The 27,802-nt window shown below is 47.7% G+C and overlaps 1 long non-coding RNA gene across 1 annotated transcript in view; it reads left to right on the forward strand.

Annotated features, from left to right (window-relative positions):
• Positions 1-27,802, forward strand: part of LOC149442080 (uncharacterized) — a 152,540-nt gene continuing 124,738 nt past the window's right edge. Inside the window, exon 1 of the long non-coding RNA XR_016307240.1 lies at positions 1-1,358. This is a non-coding gene — a long non-coding RNA (uncharacterized LOC149442080). The remainder of the gene's footprint in view (positions 1,359-27,802) is intronic.

Consider the following 27,802-nt stretch of genomic DNA (forward strand, 5'->3'; position numbering starts at 1 on the left):
GGGAAGCATACACAAGGCTGGCTGGAAGTGTGGGCGGGGGTGACACAGGAGGAGGAGAGGCAGCTTTCTCTCTGCTCTCACGCCTGTATGTGGGGGGGGACTGTCAGCACTGGGGAGTGCATATGCTGCTGACAGATCCCCTGCAGTGCTGGAGGGGGGCCGTGGGGGTGCATGCAGGAGATGGATAGCGGAGGCACATAGAGCAAACAAGAAATGCACAGTCCTCTATGTGCCACCCGTCTCCCTCTCCAGCCGGCTCCATGGCTGACAGGTTCTCTGTCTCCTCACCACCTGTTAAGTTGTCCCGGAAGTCCATGTTGAGACTTGCAGTCCCCCCGGGCTGCTCCTCACCCCCGGAAGACGGAGCTCAGCTGTCTGGCCGAAGCTCTATCCTCCGGAAGAGAAGCACAGCGTGTCTCCAATCTTGTAACCACCCGCCTTCACAGCACTTCCGGAAACGGGGTAAGCCACGCCCCCGCGCGAAAAAGGGGCGGGGTTCTAGCAGAGTCACCTGCGCACAACAGAACTGCGCACACAGGACCTCAGTCAGAGCCGGGATTTGCTGGGAGGAGGACGCAGAATGGAGAGCGGGAGGAGGCGGAGTCCGGAGGAGGAGCGGCACACCCCCGGCCATTACCTTCTATCTAATACATGTAAATCTTGTTCCACAGAGTCACCGCCAATCACCGGATGTCGCCAAACTTGTAACCAACCGCCTTCACAGCACTTCCGGGAACGGGGTAAGCCACGCCCCCGCGTGAAAAAGGGGCGGGGTTCTAGCAGAGGCACCTGCGCACAACAGAACTGCGCACACAAGACCTCAGTCAGAGCCGGGATTTGCTGGGAGGAAGACGCAGAATGGAGAGCGGGAGGAGGCGGAGTCCGGAGGAGGAGCGGCACACCCCCGGCCATTACTTTCTATCCAATACATGTAAATCTTGTTCCACAGAGTCACCGCCAATCACCGGATGTCCCTGAACGGGTAACGCTACACCCCTAGAACTCACTGAACAGGGGCGGAGTCCACTAACAGGCACACCAACTTGTTGCCATGGTGACAGACGCCGTCCTTTATTTCTCCCCCAGAACAGATCCTTCCTCACCAATGGACGGGATTTCTGTTTGGGAAGTTTGCTTGTCATGTGTGCCGTCCAATCACATCTCTCCCATCTCCGATGACGAGAGCGAGCCCCCTATAAGTACTACAAGTCCCAGCATGCCCACCTTAGTCAAGAAGAGGACTTCTACCGCTGGGTGGATCCTCCCTCCCAATGTCCGTATACAGCGCCGTCCTCTGAGAGCCGGGCTGAGGGGAGGACGGAAAGCCAGAGCTACCTGAGCCAGGAGCGGGGAGCCCGGTAAGAAATCCCCTTCTATCTCCTATTATTCTTCTATCTGTGATTGGGGGGATTTTATTATTGTCTGTTATTAGCGATTCTATCTACTGCTAATATTTGATTATTGTTTATATCTATTATTCTTCATTATATGTAATACTATTCTATTTATTGTTTATTAATATTGATTATAGCGATAACTGCTATTTATATAATAAATAAAACAACAATATAGATTTAAACAAGAAATAGAGATTAAACAATACATAAAATAATAAGATATAAATAGTAATAATAATATTGATTATACTTATGATTATTTTATTATTATCTAATATTAATATCATTGATGAGATCTGGTATTATTATTTTATTATTGATTTATTGTATTTTTATTATTTATTATTGACTATTTATATCTTTTTTTAAATTATAAAGCATAAAAATAAGTTAACAATAGTACATATAGACATAATCAATATCTAGCTTACTGATCAATATTTTTTGCATTATCTATTTTATTATCAATTATTATTGATTATATCTGGTATTATTATTGACTTTTGTATTTTATTATTATTGATTATATCTATTAATATAGTATTGATTACTATTTTATTACTATTATATCTGTCTGTTCTTTATTGTCTTAGTTTATTGATTATATCTGTTGTTAATATGGTATTATTAATATTGTTCATTATTTTTTATCTTTTATTGTTTTATTTATTTTTAGATTTTTTTTTTTTTGTACTTTACCTATAATTTTTATTGATACAGTTAACCGCTTGCCGCCCTGCCACTGTATATATACACTTGTGCAGGGCGGCACTCAGGCGCAAAAGCACGTTTTAAAACGGGTTCCGCGCTCCCGACGTTTTCACCGGCAGGGGGCTGTGTACGCGCGCTTCCGCCGACCCGCGGGTGACACCATTCGATCCCGGAGGGATCAATCATTAGATTTCAGCCAGTGATGTCTGGCTGAAATCAGATGATCGGTCCCTGTCCTATCCTGTCCTGTGTTGAAGTTTACACAGGAGAGGATATGATGTCATTCTTCTCTGCCAGGGGACATTCGTCCCAGACAGAGAAGAAGACACAGTAAAAGTGAGTAAAACAGCACATACCCACAGTTAGAACACACCTAGGTCACATTTAACCCCCTGATCGCCCCCCCCCCCCAGTTAGTGTTAGCGCCCCTCCCAGATAGCGCCAGTTTGCTCGCCAGTACACCAGTAATCCCGTTTAACCCCCCCCAGTTAACCCCTTCACTGCCCTGTCACCAGTGTCACTGATCAGTGAACCGAATTTACTGATCACTGTATCAGTGTCGCTGGCGACTTCCGATAGTGTTAGCGCCCCTCCCAGATAGCGCCAGTTTTCCCGCCAGTACACCAGTAATCCCGTTTAACCCCTTGATCGCCCCCCCAGTTAACCCCTTCACTGCCCTGTCACCAGTGTCACTGATCAGTGAATCGATTTTTACTGATCACTGTATCAGTGTCGCTAGCGACTTCCGATAATGTTGGTGCCCCTCCCAGATAGCACCTTTTTGCCCGCCAGTACACCAGTAATCCCGGTTAACCCCTTAATTCCCCCCCCCCCAGTTAACCCCTTCACTGCCCTGTTACCAGTGTCACTGATCAGTGAACCGATTTTTACTGATCACTGTATCAGTGTCGCTGGCGACTTCCGATAGTGTTAGCGCCCCTCCCAGATAGCGCCAGTTTGCCCGCCAGTACACCAGTAATCCCGTTTAACCCCTTAATCCCCCCCCAGTTAACCCCTTCACTGCCCTGTCACCAGTGTCATTGATTACATTGAACAAATTTTTACTGATCACTGTATTAGTGTCACTGGTGACTTCCGATATTGTTAGCGCCGCTCCCATATAGCGCCAGTTTGCCCGCTAATGCACGGGATTTTTTTTTACCAAAAACATGTAGCAGAATACATTTTGGCTTAAATTTATGACTAACTTTGAGTTTACGATATATTTTTTATAGCTGAAGGTAGAAAATATAGTTTTTTTTCAATATTTTTGTGTATTTTTTTGTTTATAGCGCAAAAAATAAAAAGCACACAGGTGATAAAATACCACCAAAAGAAAGCTCTATTTGTGTGATAAAAAAAGGACGTAAATTTCGTTCGGGTACAGCATTGCATGACCGCGCAATTATCATTTGAATTGGTGCAGCGCCAAACAGCAAAAAAAGGCCTGGTCATTAAGGGGGGTAAATCCTCAGGAGCTCAAGTGGTTAATATTTTATGTATTATCTATTATTTGATTGCTTGTTATATCTATTATGGATCTCTCATGGATGTCACATCTGGAGTAGCTGCTGTGTCCCAACTGACATCAATTGGACTGCCTGCATGGGGATGCATGGAACATCTGTGCATCCCCAAGCAGGTTAAAACAGCTTCTCATGGGTATTTGCTGTGGGATGCCCCATGTGAATATGGCCATTTTTTTGTGTTGCAATTAGGGTCAAATTTTTTTTTTTTTTTTTTTTTTTAGGCTAGCTGGTAAGCGTGCTGGGAAATTTCAGTTTGCTTGTATTGTGCAATGCGCTCCCATGTGCACCTTACTTCAAAAGCTACCGTATTTGCCGGCGTATAAGACGACTTTTTACCCCTTGAAAATCTTCTCAAAAGTCGGGGGTCGTCTTATACGCCGGTATACGGCATACTGACACTTTTTAGGGGGGCGGCGCGGTGCCGCCCCCCCCTTCCAACGGAAGGGACACTAAGTACAGGGGTTGGGAGGGGCTGCTGTCTCTTACCTGGATCCGGTCCCACGACGGTCCAGTCCAGGAAGCGCGGCTGCTCCTTCGGTTCGGCCACTGGATGTTCGGGCGGCTGCTCGGCTCCGCCTCCACACCGGTGATTGGCCGCCAGAACTGTAGCTTAGGAAAGACACACAGGCGGCCAATCACCGGCGAGGGGGCGGAGCCGAGCGGCCTGGCGAAAATCGAGTGCAGGAGCAGCAGGTAAGTGTTCAGTGTAGAGGTGCTGCTGCAACCACATATGCTGGCTTCAGCAGCACCATACTGCAATAGGGGTCAGCAAGTGTAATTGGTGTCAGTGGGAGGAATAGTGCCCCATCATTGGTGTCACTGATACCAATGATGGAGCACTATTCCTCCCACTGACACCAATGATGGGGCACTATTCCTCCCACTGACACCAACGATGGGGCACTATTCCTCCCCCCCCACTAACACCAACGATGGGGCACTATTCCCCCCTCTCACTGACACCAATGATGGGGCACTATTCCACCCCCCACTGACACCAATGATGGGGCACTATTCCACCCCCCACTGACACCAATGATGGGGCACTATTCCACCCCCCACTGACACCAATGATGGGGCACTATTCCACCCCCCACTGACACCAATGTTGGGACACTATTCCTCCCACTGACACCAATGATGGGGCACTATTCCCCCCACTGATACTAATGATGGGGCACTATTCCTGCCCCTGATACCAATGATGGGGCACTATTCCTGCCACTGACACCAATGATGGGGCACTATTCCTTCCACTGATACCAATGATGGGGCACCTATTCCCCCCACTGATACTAATGATGGGGCACTATTCCTGCCACTGATACCAATGATGGGGCACTATTCCTTCCACTGATACCAATGATGGGGCACCTATTCCCCCCACTGATACTAATGATGGGGCACTATTCCTGCCACTGATACCAATGATGGGGCACTATTCCTGCCACTGATACCAATGATGGGGCACTATTACTGCCACTGATACCAATGATGGGGCACCTATTCCCCCCACTGATACCAATGATGGGGCACTATTCCTCCCACTGATACCAATGATGGGGCACTATTCCTGCCACTGATACCAATGATGGGGCACCTATTCCTTCCACTGATACTAATGATGGGGCACTATTCCTGCCACTAATACCAATGATGGGGCACCTATTCCCCCCACTAATACCAATGATGGGGCACTATTCCTGCCACTAATACCAATGATGGGGCACTATTCCTGCCACTAATACCAATGATGGGGCACTATTCCTCCCACTGACACCGATGATGGGGCACTATTCCTCCCACTGACACCGATGATGGGGTACTATTCTTCCCACTGGTGTGCATTGGAAGAGGGGTAGTCTTATACGGCGAGTATAGCCCAAACACTACATTTTAGCAGGAAAAGTAGGGGGTCGTCTTGTACGCCCAGTCGTCTTATACGCCGGCAAATACGGTAGTTATTAATTGAGGTGGTTAAAATGCCTGTATAGCTTGTTCGCTGGATTTGGTGTGGGGGGGACACCTTTAACCCTTTCACTGCCAGGTCTGTGGATGGGGGCGTCTGTATATCTGACAAGTATACCAGTATGGCCGGGAAAGACTGTAATGCAATGCGATCTGGACTGGATTCCATTAAGTGGAGCACAGGGGAAATATCAGATGTTTCATGAAAGAGTATGTGTCACCAGAAAAATCACCACATTAGGGGACGTTTTGTCCACTGTGAAAAAAAAAAAGTGAAAAAAAAAGTTTTCAATTGTAAAAAATGTAAATTGACACCCAAGCATCCCCCCCCCACATGCAAAGTCAGGGGTGCCTACGCATAAAACGTTGATTGTGCTACACGTTACGTATCCCGGTGCACGCCGGGAGTGAGAGCAATCATTCTAACACCAGACTCTGACGAATGCGGCGTCAGACCCCTGACCTCCTCACCAAACTCAAGACCGAAGGACTAGCCAATCTAAAACCGTGATGTCACGTGCGTAACAATGCCAAGCCCAGCTGCACTCTGCACAACAATTTTCCAGCTAATTGGACCACAATCTGTGTACTGGCAGCCTGGGAGCGATTGTTACTGGGTCAAGTTAATTACGCAGTTAACCCTTCACACTGCCACCACCTCCTTTTTGTACAGAGAATGAGGAAACTCGATGATATCAGCTATAACACTATAATGGTTGAGATAATCGTCTGTATAACACGGTCACCGCAGGCCGGTTATACAGAGGGTCAAACAGAGTAGAGGCAGGAATTTGTAAATTGCAATAAAGAGCTATAGAAACAGTTCAACGCTTTCAGAAGGAAAGATTTATTACTAAAAGGTCAAAAGGGTGCAATAAAAATATTTACAGAAAAAAGATGTAACTAATATATATACATAAATATACAGAGAACAACAGCACAGCAAAGGGATAACAGAGAGAAGTTAGAGGGTTAAAGTACTTGCCAAAGTCCTGGGTTAGCAGATCAAGTTTCAGAGCGAAAGGGCATGGGTCTCCCCAGGTGGTTCTGATGTTAAAAGGGAGAATTCTTCAACTTCCTTTCTTAGGCTTGACAGCCCATTTTGTAGTTCCCTAGCAGGGGGTGTCTCTGAAGTCAAGGACCAATACCTCGTTTAAGGAGGGAAGGTCTGGGCGTAGACCTAAACTAGAGCCAAAATCTCTTATAGTTCATATTTTGGCTCATAACTTTCTCTATGCAGAAGTGACATTCCACCCGCGGGTAAACTATTATGCAGACACATCTGAGGAGTGGGTAGATATGAAATAGATATTTGAAGGGTTCCAGAGATGTAGTTTTCTGCTTTCCTAGGTATTCCAGTCAGGGAGTGTGACCTATCAAACTGTTTGTCTCCTCTGAAGATATGTCTGGTTTTTATGTAGGTCAGGTCCATAAATATTGGGACATCGACACAATTCTAACATTTTTGGCTCTATACACCACCACAATGGATTTGAAATGAAACGAACAAGAGGTGCTTTAACTGCAGACTGTCAGCTTTATTTGAGGGTATTTACATCCAAATCAGGTGAACGGTGTAGGAATTACAACAGTTTGCATTGTCTTGGAAATTCGTTTTCAACAAATTTTTCCTTACCGTGAGTAGCTCTTTTGAGATGTGGGGAAAAATGGAGCTCCCGTGACCCAGGAATAATCAGATGATACTCTCAGGTTGGAGGTTGAATTCACTCTGTCTCTGGCTCTAACCCCAGACTCTTGTTTTATTAAAAGCACACACATGCCCCCCCCCACACGGGGGGTCAGGTCAATCCCCTCCCACAGAACAATGTATAGGGGGTGTCCATACACGAGAATGTCCATCCTGCTTGGAGTGTAGTGTTTCCTCTTATCTATACTGAAAACCAGTTAAACCAGTCCTCCCCTCCCCCATAAGCTCTCTGGAGAGCAAGCTTCCCATCCTTTACATGCTCTCAGCTCCTAGTAGTATGTTCACTCTCTGTACAAGCATCCCCTAGATTAAACCGTGTCAGTCTGTATCTGAATGGGCCCGATACGATCTTTATTAAAACACATCCATCCAGATACAGTTCAGGTCGGTAGTGGCTTGTAAGATATACATGAGCCTACACGCGGAGTTCGCACTGCCCGGCGCCTGGCCATACGAAGTCCATGTGGTACTATGCTGCTGATATGTGGATACAGGCCCGCGGCATTGGCATCGAATGCCGTGGTGGCATACACGCCAGTCTATAAGCGCAGATCTGCCATCTCATCCATTACCGAGCTGAGTACTGTAATATATACATTGCAAATGCGCATGGCCTAATTGCAGCCTTCAGAGCTTTAATTAAGCCACACAAGAGACATATGAATAACATTAATATATGACACATTTAAAGTTCAACCTGTAATACAAAATTTCCATGACAGCACATGTGCCTCCCACTTGTTAAGGGACCAAAAGTAATGGGACAGAATAATAATTCTAAATCAAACTTTCACTTTTTAATACTTGGTTACAAATCCTTTGCAGTCAATTACAGCCTGAAGTCTGGAACGCATAGACATCACCAGACGCTGGGTTTCATCCCTGATGATGCACTGACAGGCCTCTACTGCAACTGTCTTCAGTTCCTGCTTGTTATTGGGGCATTTTCCCTTCAGTTTTGTCTTCAGCAAGTGAAATGCATGCTCAATCGGATTCAGGTCAGGTGATTGACTTGGCCATTGCATAACATTCCACTTCTTTCCCTTAAAAAACTCTTTGGCTGCTTTTGCAGTATGCTTTGGGTCATTGTCCATCTGCACTATGAAGCGGCGTCCAATGAGTTCTGAAGCATTTGGCTGAATATGAGCAGATAATATTGCCCGAAACACTTCAGAATTCATCCTGCTGCTTTTGTCAGCAGTCACATCATCAATAAATACAAGAGAACCAGTTCCATTGGCAGCCATACATGCCCACGCCATGACACTACCACCACCATGCTTCACTGATGAGGTGGTATGCTTAGGATCATGAGCAGTTCCTTTCCTTCTCCATACTCTTGTTTGGCTTTTAAAGCATCACCTATAGAAAATATAGGGTACTAAAGTTGGTCGCCATTTCATGGCCACACGCAAATTTAAGGTTTAACACATTGGGTATCTGTGAGGTGTAACCTTATCTTTTATATTTTACAAAAATTAAATTGGGTAATTTTATTCCGCTTGTGTGTCCTAAAATTTACTTTTTTTGTATTTTTTATTAATATTATAATCCATGATTTATATAGCACCAACAGTTTGCTCAGCGCTTTACAATATAAAGGGAGACAATACAGCAACAATACAGTTCAATACAAGAGGGTTAGGAGGACCTTACAATCTAAGAGGGAGGGACTGGTGGTACAGAAGGTAATAACTGTGGGGGATGAACTGATAGGAGAAATAGAAGATTTGGTTGTTAGATTCCTTAAAGAGAGGTTTTCGGAGATCGCGTAAAAGTGGGCAGAGTAGGCCATAGTCGGAAAGATTGGGGTAGAGAGTGGCAGAGGATGGGGGAGGCTCTGGAGAAGTCCTGGAGACAAGCATAGGAGGAGGAGACAAGGGAGCTAGAGGACAGAAGGTTGTGGGTGGAGCAGAGAAGACGTTTTGGGTGATATTTGGAGACAAGATTGGTGATGTAATTGGGGGCAGAGTTAGAAATGGCCTTATTTGTTATTGTTAATGTTTTGAATTTTATCCGTTGGGCAATGGGAGGCCAGTGGAGGGATTGGCAGAGAGGGATGGCAGACATGGAACAGTTGGCAAGGTGAATGAGTCTGGCAGCAACATTCATCATAGACTGAAGAGGGGATAGCTTGTGATGAGGTAGGCCAGTGAGGAGGGAGTTACAATAGTCAAAGCGAGAGATAACAAGGGAGTGAATAAGTTGCTTAGTGGTTTTGGTGGCTAAAAACGGGCGTATTTTGGAGATGTTGCGGAGGTGAAGTCTACAAGATTTGGACAGTGACTGGATTTGGGGCTGAAAGGACAGATGGGAGTCCAGGATTACACCTAGTACCCTGGCATGAGGGGAGGGACTGATGGTTGTATAATTGATCTTGATGGAGAAGTGGCGAGGAGGAGACAGAGTTATAGGTAACACTGAAGGAGTGCTGCGATAGGTAGAAGGAGAACCATTAAAGTCTCGGAGGCCAAGGGAGTGGAGTTTTTTGAGGAGGAGGGGATGGTCAATAGTATCAAAAGCCGCAGAGAGGTCAAGAGTATGGAGTAGTGGCCATTGGTTTTAGTAGTTAGTAAATCATTAGTGAGTTTTAGTAGGGCAGTTTCAGTGGAGTGGAGTGGAGTGGAGTGAGCGAAAGCCAGACTCTTAAGGGTCAAGAAGGTTGTTGTCAGTGAGGTAGGAGCTTAGAGGTAAACGGGAGCAGGGAGATGGGTCTTAAGTTGTTCAGGTTGGTGGGGTCCAGTGAGGGCTTTTTAAGTACGGTAGTGATCTGTGCATGCTTAGAGGGGAGAGGAAGGTGTCAGTAGAGAGGGAGAGATTGAAGATGTGAGTGAGGGAACATAGAATAGAAGAAGAAGGTGATCGTAGTAGTTGCGAGGGGACAGGATCCAGAAGGCAGGTGGTGAGATGGGCTTCTGAGAAAACTTTAGTGACCTCTTCGGTAGTAGCCAGGTTAAAGGAGAAAAGTGTTGAGGGAGGTTTAGCATAAGGTATGCTAAGTGGGATAGATGTCTGTGCAGTGGAGATGACCTCACACATTGCATCAATCTTGATTTTGAAATGATTGGCAATCTCGTAAGCAGTGAGTTACTGGGTGGAGATGGAGAAAGTAGAGACATGGGGAGGGGGGCAGTGTCAGTGACATGGTGGGGGCGGGCAAAGTGTCAGTGACATGGTGGGGGCAGGGCAGTGATAGTAACATTGAGTAGAACAGTCCTCCCCAAAGTCACTATCACTGCCCCCCCCCCCCATATCACCATTCTCCCCAGGTCACTTACACTATCCCCCCCCCCCAAAGAAAAAAATCACTGCCCCCCCCCCCCCGATGTCACTGACACTGTCCGAAGTCGCTGCAGATAATTTGGCATGTAACAGCCCCGACGACCACTCAGCATGTAAGGGGTTAATAATTCTGTTTCCCCGGCCAATCCTGTGTCCTGCTGCCGACCATTCGGCATGTAAAGTGTTAATTTAACTCAGGTACATGTTCGGCTGCAGTAGTTCGGTGATCGGCTTGTCGTGCCTTATATACCGGGGATTCAGGGGATACGGACTTTCATGGGATACTCATCTTGCCCCTACACCTTTCTCATTTCTCTCTCCTTTCTCAGTCTGGGACCCCCTGGCTCTCTCTGTCACAGAAAACCCCCAGGTCCATGCTGAGACATGTAGTCCCCCGTCTCCCCCTTCACACACTCCCGTCTCAGCCGCAGCCAAGAACTTCACCATATCCTCCTAACCTGCTCTGACAGGACTTCCAGAAATAGGAGAAGCCAATCTCAAAGACAGAGCGTGGCAGGGGCGGAGTCCAAGCTAAGGCAACGCCCACATATGTCACCCATGGCACGCACTAAAAATCTCTAAGTTTATGGCAAAGTTTGCTGGAAAGGATATATAGCAGTGTGCAGAGGGTTGTTCCTGGATCTTCCCATGTCTGTGTGGAGCACAAAGGTGCCATTTTACAAATGTGACAACGGTTGCACTGTAGGCCCTAGTGGAGCTCTGACAGAGTCCTCTTTGGGCTACTTGTTGGGATTTCTTGAAGGTGAAAGTCAAGCTTTCGCCTGTAGCCTCTAGAGGTTCTCTAAAGGTTGGATGTTTCTCTGGATAATCTGTTGTAGAGAGGAGGAGAGCTTGGTACCAAAGCCAATGTCTGAGACAGGGAACCAGCTCAGCACCAGTGTCCTAGACAGTAGCGTCCGAGGCCCTGAAATAGGGGATAAACTCCTCGCTAATGTTGGAGGCTCTACAAGACAAGTGTGAGAGGCCCTGAAACAGGGGATAAACTCCACTCTGATGTCGGAGGCTCCGCAGAGACACAGGAGTGCAAAGCCCTGAATATGGGGTACGAGCCTAGTATCTGGTCCAGATTAATGGCAAACTGAGCGGCCATGAGCTGCAGCCAAAGAGCGCGGGATGCCCTAGTGAAGCATGCTTCTCACATCCTCTAGAGCTTTGAAGGTCAGTAGCCAGGTTTTAACCTAGCAGCTCTCCCCCCACTTTGTGTCTTTTTGCCCCATGTTGGCATTGTGTCCACAGTAGCATTTGCTTTTGGTAGAGTAGGGTTTGGCCAGAAAGGTTTAGTTTGACGCAGTTGGCCAGCTTAAACATGTATTGCAATATGTGTGAACTAAAAATCTCAATGTTTATGGCAAAGTTTGCTGGAAAGGATATATAGCAGTGTGCAGAGGGTTGTTCCTGGATCTTCCCATGTCTGTGTGGAGCACAAAGGTGCCATTTTACAAATGTGACAACGGTTGCACTGTAGGCCCTAGTGGAGCTCTGACAGAGTCCTCTTTGGGCTACTTGTTGGGATTTCTTGAAGGTGAAAGTCAAGCTTTCGCCTGTAGCCTCTAGAGGTTCTCTAAAGGTTGGATGTTTCTCTGGATAATCTGTTGTAGAGAGGAGGAGAGCTTGGTACCAAAGCCAATGTCTGAGACAGGGAACCAGCTCAGCACCAGTGTCCTAGACAGTAGCGTCCGAGGCCCTGAAATAGGGGATAAACTCCTCGCTAATGTTGGAGGCTCTACAAGACAAGTGTGAGAGGCCCTGAAACAGGGGATAAACTCCACTCTGATGTCGGAGGCTCCGCAGAGACACAGGAGTGCAAAGCCCTGAATATGGGGTACGAGCCTAGTATCTGGTCCAGATTAATGGCAAACTGACCGGCCATGAGCTGCAGCCAAAGAGCGCGGGATGCCCTAGTGAAGCATGCTTCTCACATCCTCTAGAGCTTTGAAGGTCAGTAGCCAGGTTTTAACCTAGCAGCTCTCCCCCCACTTTGTGTCTTTTTGCCCCATGTTGGCATTGTGTCCACAGTAGCATTTGCTTTTGGTAGAGTAGGGTTTGGCCAGAAAGGTTTAGTTTGACGCAGTTGGCCAGCTTAAACATGTATTGCAATATGTGTGAACTAAAAATCTCAATGTTTATGGCAAAGTTTGCTGGAAAGGATATATAGCAGTGTGCAGAGGGTTGTTCCTGGATCTTCCCATGTCTGTGTGGAGCACAAAGGTGCCATTTTACAAATGTGACAACGGTTGCACTGTAGGCCCTAGTGGAGCTCTGACAGAGTCCTCTTTGGGCTACTTGTTGGGATTTCTTGAAGGTGAAAGTCAAGCTTTCGCCTGTAGCCTCTAGAGGTTCTCTAAAGGTTGGATGTTTCTCTGGATAATCTGTTGTAGAGAGGAGGAGAGCTTGGTACCAAAGCCAATGTCTGAGACAGGGAACCAGCTCAGCACCAGTGTCCTAGACAGTAGCGTCCGAGGCCCTGAAATAGGGGATAAACTCCTCGCTAATGTTGAAGGCTCTACAAGACAAGTGTGAGAGGCCCTGAAACAGGGGATAAACTCCACTCTGATGTCGGAGGCTCCGCAGAGACACAGGAGTGCAAAGCCCTGAATATGGGGTACGAGCCTAGTATCTGGTCCAGATTAATGGCAAACTGAGCGGCCATGAGCTGCAGCCAAAGAGCGCGGGATGCCCTAGTGAAGCATGCTTCTCACATCCTCTAGAGCTTTGAAGGTCAGTAGCCAGGTTTTAACCTAGCAGCTCTCCCCCCACTTTGTGTCTTTTTGCCCCATGTTGGCATTGTGTCCACAGTAGCATTTGCTTTTGGTAGAGTAGGGTTTGGCCAGAAAGGTTTAGTTTGACGCAGTTGGCCAGCTTAAACATGTATTGCAATATGTGTGAACTAAAAATCTCAATGTTTATGGCAAAGTTTGCTGGAAAGGATATATAGCAGTGTGCAGAGGGTTGTTCCTGGATCTTCCCATGTCTGTGTGGAGCACAAAGGTGCCATTTTACAAATGTGACAACGGTTGCACTGTAGGCCCTAGTGGAGCTCTGACAGAGTCCTCTTTGGGCTACTTGTTGGGATTTCTTGAAGGTGAAAGTCAAGCTTTCGCCTGTAGCCTCTAGAGGTTCTCTAAAGGTTGGATGTTTCTCTGGATAATCTGTTGTAGAGAGGAGGAGAGCTTGGTACCAAAGCCAATGTCTGAGACAGGGAACCAGCTCAGCACCAGTGTCCTAGACAGTAGCGTCCGAGGCCCTGAAATAGGGGATAAACTCCTCGCTAATGTTGGAGGCTCTACAAGACAAGTGTGAGAGGCCCTGAAACAGGGGATACACTCCACTCTGATGTCGGAGGCTCCGCAGAGACACAGGAGTGCAAAGCCCTGAATATGGGGTACGAGCCTAGTATCTGGTCCAGATTAATGGCAAACTGACCGGCCATGAGCTGCAGCCAAAGAGCGCGGGATGCCCTAGTGAAGCATGCTTCTCACATCCTCTAGAGCTTTGAAGGTCAGTAGCCAGGTTTTAACCTAGCAGCTCTCCCCCCACTTTGTGTCTTTTTGCCCCATGTTGGCATTGTGTCCACAGTAGCATTTGCTTTTGGTAGAGTAGGGTTTGGCCAGAAAGGTTTAGTTTGACGCAGTTGGCCAGCTTAAACATGTATTGCAATATGTGTGAACTAAAAATCTCAATGTTTATGGCAAAGTTTGCTGGAAAGGATATATAGCAGTGTGCAGAGGGTTGTTCCTGGATCTTCCCATGTCTGTGTGGAGCACAAAGGTGCCATTTTACAAATGTGACAACGGTTGCACTGTAGGCCCTAGTGGAGCTCTGACAGAGTCCTCTTTGGGCTACTTGTTGGGATTTCTTGAAGGTGAAAGTCAAGCTTTCGCCTGTAGCCTCTAGAGGTTCTCTAAAGGTTGGATGTTTCTCTGGATAATCTGTTGTAGAGAGGAGGAGAGCTTGGTACCAAAGCCAATGTCTGAGACAGGGAACCAGCTCAGCACCAGTGTCCTAGACAGTAGCGTCCTAGGCCCTGAAATAGGGGATGAACTCCTCGCTAATGTTGGAGGCTCTACAAGACAAGTGTGAGAGGCCCTGAAACAGGGGATAAACTCCACTCTGATGTCGGAGGCTCCGCAGAGACACAGGAGTGCAAAGCCCTGAATATGGGGTACGAGCCTAGTATCTGGTCCAGATTAATGGCAAACTGACCGGCCATGAGCTGCAGCCAAAGAGCGCGGGATGCCCTAGTGAAGCATGCTTCTCACATCCTCTAGAGCTTTGAAGGTCAGTAGCCAGGTTTTAACCTAGCAGCTCTCCCCCCACTTTGTGTCTTTTTGCCCCATGTTGGCATTGTGTCCACAGTAGCATTTGCTTTTGGTAGAGTAGGGTTTGGCCAGAAAGGTTTAGTTTGACGCAGTTGGCCAGCTTAAACATGTATTGCAATATGTGTGAACTAAAAATCTCAATGTTTATGGCAAAGTTTGCTGGAAAGGATATATAGCAGTGTGCAGAGGGTTGTTCCTGGATCTTCCCATGTCTGTGTGGAGCACAAAGGTGCCATTTTACAAATGTGACAACGGTTGCACTGTAGGCCCTAGTGGAGCTCTGACAGAGTCCTCTTTGGGCTACTTGTTGGGATTTCTTGAAGGTGAAAGTCAAGCTTTCGCCTGTAGCCTCTAGAGGTTCTCTAAAGGTTGGATGTTTCTCTGGATAATCTGTTGTAGAGAGGAGGAGAGCTTGGTACCAAAGCCAATGTCTGAGACAGGGAACCAGCTCAGCACCAGTGTCCTAGACAGTAGCGTCCGAGGCCCTGAAATAGGGGATAAACTCCTCGCTAATGTTGGAGGCTCTACAAGACAAGTGTGAGAGGCCCTGAAACAGGGGATAAACTCCACTCTGATGTCGGAGGCTCCGCAGAGACACAGGAGTGCAAAGCCCTGAATATGGGGTACGAGCCTAGTATCTGGTCCAGATTAATGGCAAACTGACCGGCCATGAGCTGCAGCCAAAGAGCGCGGGATGCCCTAGTGAAGCATGCTTCTCACATCCTCTAGAGCTTTGAAGGTCAGTAGCCAGGTTTTAACCTAGCAGCTCTCCCCCCACTTTGTGTCTTTTTGCCCCATGTTGGCATTGTGTCCACAGTAGCATTTGCTTTTGGTAGAGTAGGGTTTGGCCAGAAAGGTTTACTTTGACGCAGTTGGCCAGCTTAAACATGTATTGCAATATGTGTGAACTAAAAATCTCAATGTTTATGGCAAAGTTTGCTGGAAAGGATATATAGCAGTGTGCAGAGGGTTGTTCCTGGATCTTCCCATGTCTGTGTGGAGCACAAAGGTGCCATTTTACAAATGTGACAACGGTTGCACTGTAGGCCCTAGTGGAGCTCTGACAGAGTCCTCTTTGGGCTACTTGTTGGGATTTCTTGAAGGTGAAAGTCAAGCTTTCGCCTGTAGCCTCTAGAGGTTCTCTAAAGGTTGGATGTTTCTCTGGATAATCTGTTGTAGAGAGGAGGAGAGCTTGGTACCAAAGCCAATGTCTGAGACAGGGAACCAGCTCAGCACCAGTGTCCTAGACAGTAGCGTCCGAGGCCCTGAAATAGGGGATAAACTCCTCGCTAATGTTGGAGGCTCTACAAGACAAGTGTGAGAGGCCCTGAAACAGGGGATAAACTCCACTCTGATGTCGGAGGCTCCGCAGAGACACAGGAGTGCAAAGCCCTGAATATGGGGTACGAGCCTAGTATCTGGTCCAGATTAATGGCAAACTGAGCGGCCATGAGCTGCAGCCAAAGAGCGCGGGATGCCCTAGTGAAGCATGCTTCTCACATCCTCTAGAGCTTTGAAGGTCAGTAGCCAGGTTTTAACCTAGCAGCTCTCCCCCCACTTTGTGTCTTTTTGCCCCATGTTGGCATTGTGTCCACAGTAGCATTTGCTTTTGGTAGAGTAGGGTTTGGCCAGAAAGGTTTAGTTTGACGCAGTTGGCCAGCTTAAACATGTATTGCAATATGTGTGAGCTAAAAATCTCAATGTTTATGGCAAAGTTTGCTGGAAAGGATATATAGCAGTGTGCAGAGGGTTGTTCCTGGATCTTCCCATGTCTGTGTGGAGCACAAAGGTGCCATTTTACAAATGTGACAACGGTTGCACTGTAGGCCCTAGTGGAGCTCTGACAGAGTCCTCTTTGGGCTACTTGTTGGGATTTCTTGAAGGTGAAAGTCAAGCTTTCGCCTGTAGCCTCTAGAGGTTCTCTAAAGGTTGGATGTTTCTCTGGATAATCTGTTGTAGAGAGGAGGAGAGCTTGGTACCAAAGCCAATGTCTGAGACAGGGAACCAGCTCAGCACCAGTGTCCTAGACAGTAGCGTCCGAGGCCCTGAAATAGGGGATAAACTCCTCGCTAATGTTGGAGGCTCTACAAGACAAGTGTGAGAGGCCCTGAAACAGGGGATAAACTCCACTCTGATGTCGGAGGCTCCGCAGAGACACAGGAGTGCAAAGCCCTGAATATGGGGTACGAGCCTAGTATCTGGTCCAGATTAATGGCAAACTGACCGGCCATGAGCTGCAGCCAAAGAGCGCGGGATGCCCTAGTGAAGCATGCTTCTCACATCCTCTAGAGCTTTGAAGGTCAGTAGCCAGGTTTTAACCTAGCAGCTCTCCCCCCACTTTGTGTCTTTTTGCCCCATGTTGGCATTGTGTCCACAGTAGCATTTGCTTTTGGTAGAGTAGGGTTTGGCCAGAAAGGTTTAGTTTGACGCAGTTGGCCAGCTTAAACATGTATTGCAATATGTGTGAACTAAAAATCTCAATGTTTATGGCAAAGTTTGCTGGAAAGGATATATAGCAGTGTGCAGAGGGTTGTTCCTGGATCTTCCCATGTCTGTGTGGAGCACAAAGGTGCCATTTTACAAATGTGACAACGGTTGCACTGTAGGCCCTAGTGGAGCTCTGACAGAGTCCTCTTTGGCCTACTTGTTGGGATTTCTTGAAGGTGAAAGTCAAGCTTTCGCCTGTAGCCTCTAGAGGTTCTCTAAAGGTTGGATGTTTCTCTGGATAATCTGTTGTAGAGAGGAGGAGAGCTTGGTACCAAAGCCAATGTCTGAGACAGGGAACCAGCTCAGCACCAGTGTCCTAGACAGTAGCGTCCGAGGCCCTGAAATAGGGGATAAACTCCTCGCTAATGTTGGAGGCTCTACAAGACAAGTGTGAGAGGCCCTGAAACAGGGGATAAACTCCACTCTGATGTCGGAGGCTCCGCAGAGACACAGGAGTGCAAAGCCCTGAATATGGGGTACGAGCCTAGTATCTGGTCCAGATTAATGGCAAACTGACCGGCCATGAGCTGCAGCCAAAGAGCGCGGGATGCCCTAGTGAAGCATGCTTCTCACATCCTCTAGAGCTTTGAAGGTCAGTAGCCAGGTTTTAACCTAGCAGCTCTCCCCCCACTTTGTGTCTTTTTGCCCCATGTTGGCATTGTGTCCACAGTAGCATTTGCTTTTGGTAGAGTAGGGTTTGGCCAGAAAGGTTTAGTTTGACGCAGTTGGCCAGCTTAAACATGTATTGCAATATGTGTGAACTAAAAATCTCAATGTTTATGGCAAAGTTTGCTGGAAAGGATATATAGCAGTGTGCAGAGGGTTGTTCCTGGATCTTCCCATGTCTGTGTGGAGCACAAAGGTGCCATTTTACAAATGTGACAACGGTTGCACTGTAGGCCCTAGTGGAGCTCTGACAGAGTCCTCTTTGGGCTACTTGTTGGGATTTCTTGAAGGTGAAAGTCAAGCTTTTGCCTGTAGCCTCTAGAGGTTCTCTAAAGGTTGGATGTTTCTCTGGATAATCTGTTGTAGAGAGGAGGAGAGCTTGGTACCAAAGCCAATGTCTGAGACAGGGAACCAGCTCAGCACCAGTGTCCTAGACAGTAGCGTCCGAGGCCCTGAAATAGGGGATAAACTCCTCGCTAATGTTGGAGGCTCTACAAGACAAGTGTGAGAGGCCCTGAAACAGGGGATAAACTCCACTCTGATGTCGGAGGCTCCGCAGAGACACAGGAGTGCAAAGCCCTGAATATGGGGTACGAGCCTAGTATCTGGTCCAAATTAATGGCAAACTGACCGGCCATGAGCTGCAGCCAAAGAGCGCGGGATGCCCTAGTGAAGCATGCTTCTCACATCCTCTAGAGCTTTGAAGGTCAGTAGCCAGGTTTTAACCTAGCAGCTCTCCCCCCACTTTGTGTCTTTTTGCCCCATGTTGGCATTGTGTCCACAGTAGCATTTGCTTTTGGTAGAGTAGGGTTTGGCCAGAAAGGTTTAGTTTGACGCAGTTGGCCAGCTTAAACATGTATTGCAATATGTGTGAACTAAAAATCTCAATGTTTATGGCAAAGTTTGCTGGAAAGGATATATAGCAGTGTGCAGAGGGTTGTTCCTGGATCTTCCCATGTCTGTGTGGAGCACAAAGGTGCCATTTTACAAATGTGACAACGGTTGCACTGTAGGCCCTAGTGGAGCTCTGACAGAGTCCTCTTTGGGCTACTTGTTGGGATTTCTTGAAGGTGAAAGTCAAGCTTTCGCCTGTAGCCTCTAGAGGTTCTCTAAAGGTTGGATGTTTCTCTGGATAATCTGTTGTAGAGAGGAGGAGAGCTTGGTACCAAAGCCAATGTCTGAGACAGGGAACCAGCTCAGCACCAGTGTCCTAGACAGTAGCGTCCGAGGCCCTGAAATAGGGGATAAACTCCTCGCTAATGTTGGAGGCTCTACAAGACAAGTGTGAGAGGCCCTGAAACAGGGGATAAACTCCACTCTGATGTCGGAGGCTCCGCAGAGACACAGGAGTGCAAAGCCCTGAATATGGGGTACGAGCCTAGTATCTGGTCCAGATTAATGGCAAACTGACCGGCCATGAGCTGCAGCCAAAGAGCGCGGGATGCCCTAGTGAAGCATGCTTCTCACATCCTCTAGAGCTTTGAAGGTCAGTAGCCAGGTTTTAACCTAGCAGCTCTCCCCCCACTTTGTGTCTTTTTGCCCCATGTTGGCATTGTGTCCACAGTAGCATTTGCTTTTGGTAGAGTAGGGTTTGGCCAGAAAGGTTTAGTTTGACGCAGTTGGCCAGCTTAAACATGTATTGCAATATGTGTGAACTAAAAATCTCAATGTTTATGGCAAAGTTTGCTGGAAAGGATATATAGCAGTGTGCAGAGGGTTGTTCCTGGATCTTCCCATGTCTGTGTGGAGCACAAAGGTGCCATTTTACAAATGTGACAACGGTTGCACTGTAGGCCCTAGTGGAGCTCTGACAGAGTCCTCTTTGGGCTACTTGTTGGGATTTCTTGAAGGTGAAAGTCAAGCTTTCGCCTGTAGCCTCTAGAGGTTCTCTAAAGGTTGGATGTTTCTCTGGATAATCTGTTGTAGAGAGGAGGAGAGCTTGGTACCAAAGCCAATGTCTGAGACAGGGAACCAGCTCAGCACCAGTGTCCTAGACAGTAGCGTCCGAGGCCCTGAAATAGGGGATAAACTCCTCGCTAATGTTGGAGGCTCTACAAGACAAGTGTGAGAGGCCCTGAAACAGGGGATAAACTCCACTCTGATGTCGGAGGCTCCGCAGAGACACAGGAGTGCAAAGCCCTGAATATGGGGTACGAGCCTAGTATCTGGTCCAGATTAATGGCAAACTGACCGGCCATGAGCTGCAGCCAAAGAGCGCGGGATGCCCTAGTGAAGCATGCTTCTCACATCCTCTAGAGCTTTGAAGGTCAGTAGCCAGGTTTTAACCTAGCAGCTCTCCCCCCACTTTGTGTCTTTTTGCCCCATGTTGGCATTGTGTCCACAGTAGCATTTGCTTTTGGTAGAGTAGGGTTTGGCCAGAAAGGTTTAGTTTGACGCAGTTGGCCAGCTTAAACATGTATTGCAATATGTGTGAACTAAAAATCTCAATGTTTATGGCAAAGTTTGCTGGAAAGGATATATAGCAGTGTGCAGAGGGTTGTTCCTGGATCTTCCCATGTCTGTGTGGAGCACAAAGGTGCCATTTTACAAATGTGACAACGGTTGCACCGTAGGCCCTAGTGGAGCTCTGACAGAGTCCTCTTTGGGCTACTTGTTGGGATTTCTTGAAGGTGAAAGTCAAGCTTTCGCCTGTAGCCTCTAGAGGTTCTCTAAAGGTTGGATGTTTCTCTGGATAATCTGTTGTAGAGAGGAGGAGAGCTTGGTACCAAAGCCAATGTCTGAGACAGGGAACCAGCTCAGCACCAGTGTCCTAGACAGTAGCGTCCGAGGCCCTGAAATAGGGGATAAACTCCTCGCTAATGTTGGAGGCTCTACAAGACAAGTGTGAGAGGCCCTGAAACGGGATAAACTCCACTCTGATGTCGGAGGCTCCGCAGAGACACAGGAGTGCAAAGCCCTGAATATGGGGTACGAGCCTAGTATCTGGTCCAGATTAATGGCAAACTGACCGGCCATGAGCTGCAGCCAAAGAGCGCGGGATGCCCTAGTGAAGCATGCTTCTCACATCCTCTAGAGCTTTGAAGGTCAGTAGCCAGGTTTTAACCTAGCAGCTCTCCCCCCACTTTGTGTCTTTTTGCCCCATGTTGGCATTGTGTCCACAGTAGCATTTGCTTTTGGTAGAGTAGGGTTTGGCCAGAAAGGTTTAGTTTGACGCAGTTGGCCAGCTTAAACATGTATTGCAATATGTGTGAGCTAAAAATCTCAATGTTTATGGCAAAGTTTGCTGGAAAGGATATATAGCAGTGTGCAGAGGGTTGTTCCTGGATCTTCCCATGTCTGTGTGGAGCACAAAGGTGCCATTTTACAAATGTGACAACGGTTGCACTGTAGGCCCTAGTGGAGCTCTGACAGAGTCCTCTTTGGGCTACTTGTTGGGATTTCTTGAAGGTGAAAGTCAAGCTTTCGCCTGTAGCCTCTAGAGGTTCTCTAAAGGTTGGATGTTTCTCTGGATAATCTGTTGTAGAGAGGAGGAGAGCTTGGTACCAAAGCCAATGTCTGAGACAGGGAACCAGCTCAGCACCAGTGTCCTAGACAGTAGCGTCCGAGGCCCTGAAATAGGGGATAAACTCCTCGCTAATGTTGGAGGCTCTACAAGACAAGTGTGAGAGGCCCTGAAACAGGGGATAAACTCCACTCTGATGTCGGAGGCTCCGCAGAGACACAGGAGTGCAAAGCCCTGAATATGGGGTACGAGCCTAGTATCTGGTCCAGATTAATGGCAAACTGACCGGCCATGAGCTGCAGCCAAAGAGCGCGGGATGCCCTAGTGAAGCATGCTTCTCACATCCTCTAGAGCTTTGAAGGTCAGTAGCCAGGTTTTAACCTAGCAGCTCTCCCCCCACTTTGTGTCTTTTTGCCCCATGTTGGCATTGTGTCCACAGTAGCATTTGCTTTTGGTAGAGTAGGGTTTGGCCAGAAAGGTTTAGTTTGACGCAGTTGGCCAGCTTAAACATGTATTGCAATATGTGTGAACTAAAAATCTCAATGTTTATGGCAAAGTTTGCTGGAAAGGATATATAGCAGTGTGCAGAGGGTTGTTCCTGGATCTTCCCATGTCTGTGTGGAGCACAAAGGTGCCATTTTACAAATGTGACAACGGTTGCACTGTAGGCCCTAGTGGAGCTCTGACAGAGTCCTCTTTGGGCTACTTGTTGGGATTTCTTGAAGGTGAAAGTCAAGCTTTCGCCTGTAGCCTCTAGAGGTTCTCTAAAGGTTGGATGTTTCTCTGGATAATCTGTTGTAGAGAGGAGGAGAGCTTGGTACCAAAGCCAATGTCTGAGACAGGGAACCAGCTCAGCACCAGTGTCCTAGACAGTAGCGTCCGAGGCCCTGAAATAGGGGATGAACTCCTCGCTAATGTTGGAGGCTCTACAAGACAAGTGTGAGAGGCCCTGAAACAGGGGATAAACTCCACTCTGATGTCGGAGGCTCCGCAGAGACACAGGAGTGCAAAGCCCTGAATATGGGGTACGAGCCTAGTATCTGGTCCAGATTAATGGCAAACTGACCGGCCATGAGCTGCAGCCAAAGAGCGCGGGATGCCCTAGTGAAGCATGCTTCTCACATCCTCTAGAGCTTTGAAGGTCAGTAGCCAGGTTTTAACCTAGCAGCTCTCCCCCCACTTTGTGTCTTTTTGCCCCATGTTGGCATTGTGTCCACAGTAGCATTTGCTTTTGGTAGAGTAGGGTTTGGCCAGAAAGGTTTAGTTTGACGCAGTTGGCCAGCTTAAACATGTATTGCAATATGTGTGAACTAAAAATCTCAATGTTTATGGCAAAGTTTGCTGGAAAGGATATATAGCAGTGTGCAGAGGGTTGTTCCTGGATCTTCCCATGTCTGTGTGGAGCACAAAGGTGCCATTTTACAAATGTGACAACGGTTGCACTGTAGGCCCTAGTGGAGCTCTGACAGAGTCCTCTTTGGGCTACTTGTTGGGATTTCTTGAAGGTGAAAGTCAAGCTTTCGCCTGTAGCCTCTAGAGGTTCTCTAAAGGTTGGATGTTTCTCTGGATAATCTGTTGTAGAGAGGAGGAGAGCTTGGTACCAAAGCCAATGTCTGAGACAGGGAACCAGCTCAGCACCAGTGTCCTAGACAGTAGCGTCCGAGGCCCTGAAATAGGGGATGAACTCCTCGCTAATGTTGGAGGCTCTACAAGACAAGTGTGAGAGGCCCTGAAACAGGGGATAAACTCCACTCTGATGTCGGAGGCTCCGCAGAGACACAGGAGTGCAAAGCCCTGAATATGGGGTACGAGCCTAGTATCTGGTCCAGATTAATGGCAAACTGACCGGCCATGAGCTGCAGCCAAAGAGCGCGGGATGCCCTAGTGAAGCATGCTTCTCACATCCTCTAGAGCTTTGAAGGTCAGTAGCCAGGTTTTAACCTAGCAGCTCTCCCCCCACTTTGTGTCTTTTTGCCCCATGTTGGCATTGTGTCCACAGTAGCATTTGCTTTTGGTAGAGTAGGGTTTGGCCAGAAAGGTTTAGTTTGACGCAGTTGGCCAGCTTAAACATGTATTGCAATATGTGTGAACTAAAAATCTCAATGTTTATGGCAAAGTTTGCTGGAAAGGATATATAGCAGTGTGCAGAGGGTTGTTCCTGGATCTTCCCATGTCTGTGTGGAGCACAAAGGTGCCATTTTACAAATGTGACAACGGTTGCACTGTAGGCCCTAGTGGAGCTCTGACAGAGTCCTCTTTGGGCTACTTGTTGGGATTTCTTGAAGGTGAAAGTCAAGCTTTCGCCTGTAGCCTCTAGAGGTTCTCTAAAGGTTGGATGTTTCTCTGGATAATCTGTTGTAGAGAGGAGGAGAGCTTGGTACCAAAGCCAATGTCTGAGACAGGGAACCAGCTCAGCACCAGTGTCCTAGACAGTAGCGTCCGAGGCCCTGAAATAGGGGATAAACTCCTCGCTAATGTTGGAGGCTCTACAAGACAAGTGTGAGAGGCCCTGAAACAGGGGATAAACTCCACTCTGATGTCGGAGGCTCCGCAGAGACACAGGAGTGCAAAGCCCTGAATATGGGGTACGAGCCTAGTATCTGGTCCAGATTAATGGCAAACTGAGCGGCCATGAGCTGCAGCCAAAGAGCGCGGGATGCCCTAGTGAAGCATGCTTCTCACATCCTCTAGAGCTTTGAAGGTCAGTAGCCAGGTTTTAACCTAGCAGCTCTCCCCCCACTTTGTGTCTTTTTGCCCCATGTTGGCATTGTGTCCACAGTAGCATTTGCTTTTGGTAGAGTAGGGTTTGGCCAGAAAGGTTTAGTTTGACGCAGTTGGCCAGCTTAAACATGTATTGCAATATGTGTGAACTAAAAATCTCAATGTTTATGGCAAAGTTTGCTGGAAAGGATATATAGCAGTGTGCAGAGGGTTGTTCCTGGATCTTCCCATGTCTGTGTGGAGCACAAAGGTGCCATTTTACAAATGTGACAACGGTTGCACTGTAGGCCCTAGTGGAGCTCTGACAGAGTCCTCTTTGGGCTACTTGTTGGGATTTCTTGAAGGTGAAAGTCAAGCTTTCGCCTGTAGCCTCTAGAGGTTCTCTAAAGGTTGGATGTTTCTCTGGATAATCTGTTGTAGAGAGGAGGAGAGCTTGGTACCAAAGCCAATGTCTGAGACAGGGAACCAGCTCAGCACCAGTGTCCTAGACAGTAGCGTCCGAGGCCCTGAAATAGGGGATAAACTCCTCGCTAATGTTGGAGGCTCTACAAGACAAGTGTGAGAGGCCCTGAAACAGGGGATAAACTCCACTCTGATGTCGGAGGCTCCGCAGAGACACAGGAGTGCAAAGCCCTGAATATGGGGTACGAGCCTAGTATCTGGTCCAGATTAATGGCAAACTGACCGGCCATGAGCTGCAGCCAAAGAGCGCGGGATGCCCTAGTGAAGCATGCTTCTCACATCCTCTAGAGCTTTGAAGGTCAGTAGCCAGGTTTTAACCTAGCAGCTCTCCCCCCACTTTGTGTCTTTTTGCCCCATGTTGGCATTGTGTCCACAGTAGCATTTGCTTTTGGTAGAGTAGGGTTTGGCCAGAAAGGTTTACTTTGACGCAGTTGGCCAGCTTAAACATGTATTGCAATATGTGTGAACTAAAAATCTCAATGTTTATGGCAAAGTTTGCTGGAAAGGATATATAGCAGTGTGCAGAGGGTTGTTCCTGGATCTTCCCATGTCTGTGTGGAGCACAAAGGTGCCATTTTACAAATGTGACAACGGTTGCACTGTAGGCCCTAGTGGAGCTCTGACAGAGTCCTCTTTGGGCTACTTGTTGGGATTTCTTGAAGGTGAAAGTCAAGCTTTCGCCTGTAGCCTCTAGAGGTTCTCTAAAGGTTGGATGTTTCTCTGGATAATCTGTTGTAGAGAGGAGGAGAGCTTGGTACCAAAGCCAATGTCTGAGACAGGGAACCAGCTCAGCACCAGTGTCCTAGACAGTAGCGTCCGAGGCCCTGAAATAGGGGATAAACTCCTCGCTAATGTTGGAGGCTCTACAAGACAAGTGTGAGAGGCCCTGAAACAGGGGATAAACTCCACTCTGATGTCGGAGGCTCCGCAGAGACACAGGAGTGCAAAGCCCTGAATATGGGGTACGAGCCTAGTATCTGGTCCAGATTAATGGCAAACTGAGCGGCCATGAGCTGCAGCCAAAGAGCGCGGGATGCCCTAGTGAAGCATGCTTCTCACATCCTCTAGAGCTTTGAAGGTCAGTAGCCAGGTTTTAACCTAGCAGCTCTCCCCCCACTTTGTGTCTTTTTGCCCCATGTTGGCATTGTGTCCACAGTAGCATTTGCTTTTGGTAGAGTAGGGTTTGGCCAGAAAGGTTTAGTTTGACGCAGTTGGCCAGCTTAAACATGTATTGCAATATGTGTGAGCTAAAAATCTCAATGTTTATGGCAAAGTTTGCTGGAAAGGATATATAGCAGTGTGCAGAGGGTTGTTCCTGGATCTTCCCATGTCTGTGTGGAGCACAAAGGTGCCATTTTACAAATGTGACAACGGTTGCACTGTAGGCCCTAGTGGAGCTCTGACAGAGTCCTCTTTGGGCTACTTGTTGGGATTTCTTGAAGGTGAAAGTCAAGCTTTCGCCTGTAGCCTCTAGAGGTTCTCTAAAGGTTGGATGTTTCTCTGGATAATCTGTTGTAGAGAGGAGGAGAGCTTGGTACCAAAGCCAATGTCTGAGACAGGGAACCAGCTCAGCACCAGTGTCCTAGACAGTAGCGTCCGAGGCCCTGAAATAGGGGATAAACTCCTCGCTAATGTTGGAGGCTCTACAAGACAAGTGTGAGAGGCCCTGAAACAGGGGATAAACTCCACTCTGATGTCGGAGGCTCCGCAGAGACACAGGAGTGCAAAGCCCTGAATATGGGGTACGAGCCTAGTATCTGGTCCAGATTAATGGCAAACTGACCGGCCATGAGCTGCAGCCAAAGAGCGCGGGATGCCCTAGTGAAGCATGCTTCTCACATCCTCTAGAGCTTTGAAGGTCAGTAGCCAGGTTTTAACCTAGCAGCTCTCCCCCCACTTTGTGTCTTTTTGCCCCATGTTGGCATTGTGTCCACAGTAGCATTTGCTTTTGGTAGAGTAGGGTTTGGCCAGAAAGGTTTAGTTTGACGCAGTTGGCCAGCTTAAACATGTATTGCAATATGTGTGAACTAAAAATCTCAATGTTTATGGCAAAGTTTGCTGGAAAGGATATATAGCAGTGTGCAGAGGGTTGTTCCTGGATCTTCCCATGTCTGTGTGGAGCACAAAGGTGCCATTTTACAAATGTGACAACGGTTGCACTGTAGGCCCTAGTGGAGCTCTGACAGAGTCCTCTTTGGCCTACTTGTTGGGATTTCTTGAAGGTGAAAGTCAAGCTTTCGCCTGTAGCCTCTAGAGGTTCTCTAAAGGTTGGATGTTTCTCTGGATAATCTGTTGTAGAGAGGAGGAGAGCTTGGTACCAAAGCCAATGTCTGAGACAGGGAACCAGCTCAGCACCAGTGTCCTAGACAGTAGCGTCCGAGGCCCTGAAATAGGGGATAAACTCCTCGCTAATGTTGGAGGCTCTACAAGACAAGTGTGAGAGGCCCTGAAACAGGGGATAAACTCCACTCTGATGTCGGAGGCTCCGCAGAGACACAGGAGTGCAAAGCCCTGAATATGGGGTACGAGCCTAGTATCTGGTCCAGATTAATGGCAAACTGACCGGCCATGAGCTGCAGCCAAAGAGCGCGGGATGCCCTAGTGAAGCATGCTTCTCACATCCTCTAGAGCTTTGAAGGTCAGTAGCCAGGTTTTAACCTAGCAGCTCTCCCCCCACTTTGTGTCTTTTTGCCCCATGTTGGCATTGTGTCCACAGTAGCATTTGCTTTTGGTAGAGTAGGGTTTGGCCAGAAAGGTTTAGTTTGACGCAGTTGGCCAGCTTAAACATGTATTGCAATATGTGTGAACTAAAAATCTCAATGTTTATGGCAAAGTTTGCTGGAAAGGATATATAGCAGTGTGCAGAGGGTTGTTCCTGGATCTTCCCATGTCTGTGTGGAGCACAAAGGTGCCATTTTACAAATGTGACAACGGTTGCACTGTAGGCCCTAGTGGAGCTCTGACAGAGTCCTCTTTGGGCTACTTGTTGGGATTTCTTGAAGGTGAAAGTCAAGCTTTCGCCTGTAGCCTCTAGAGGTTCTCTAAAGGTTGGATGTTTCTCTGGATAA

This window comes from Staurois parvus, unplaced genomic scaffold, assembly GCF_062004578.1.
Source record: "Staurois parvus isolate SC_StPar_1 unplaced genomic scaffold, SC_StPar_1.0 ptg000915l, whole genome shotgun sequence".
NCBI lineage: Eukaryota > Metazoa > Chordata > Amphibia > Anura > Ranidae > Staurois > Staurois parvus.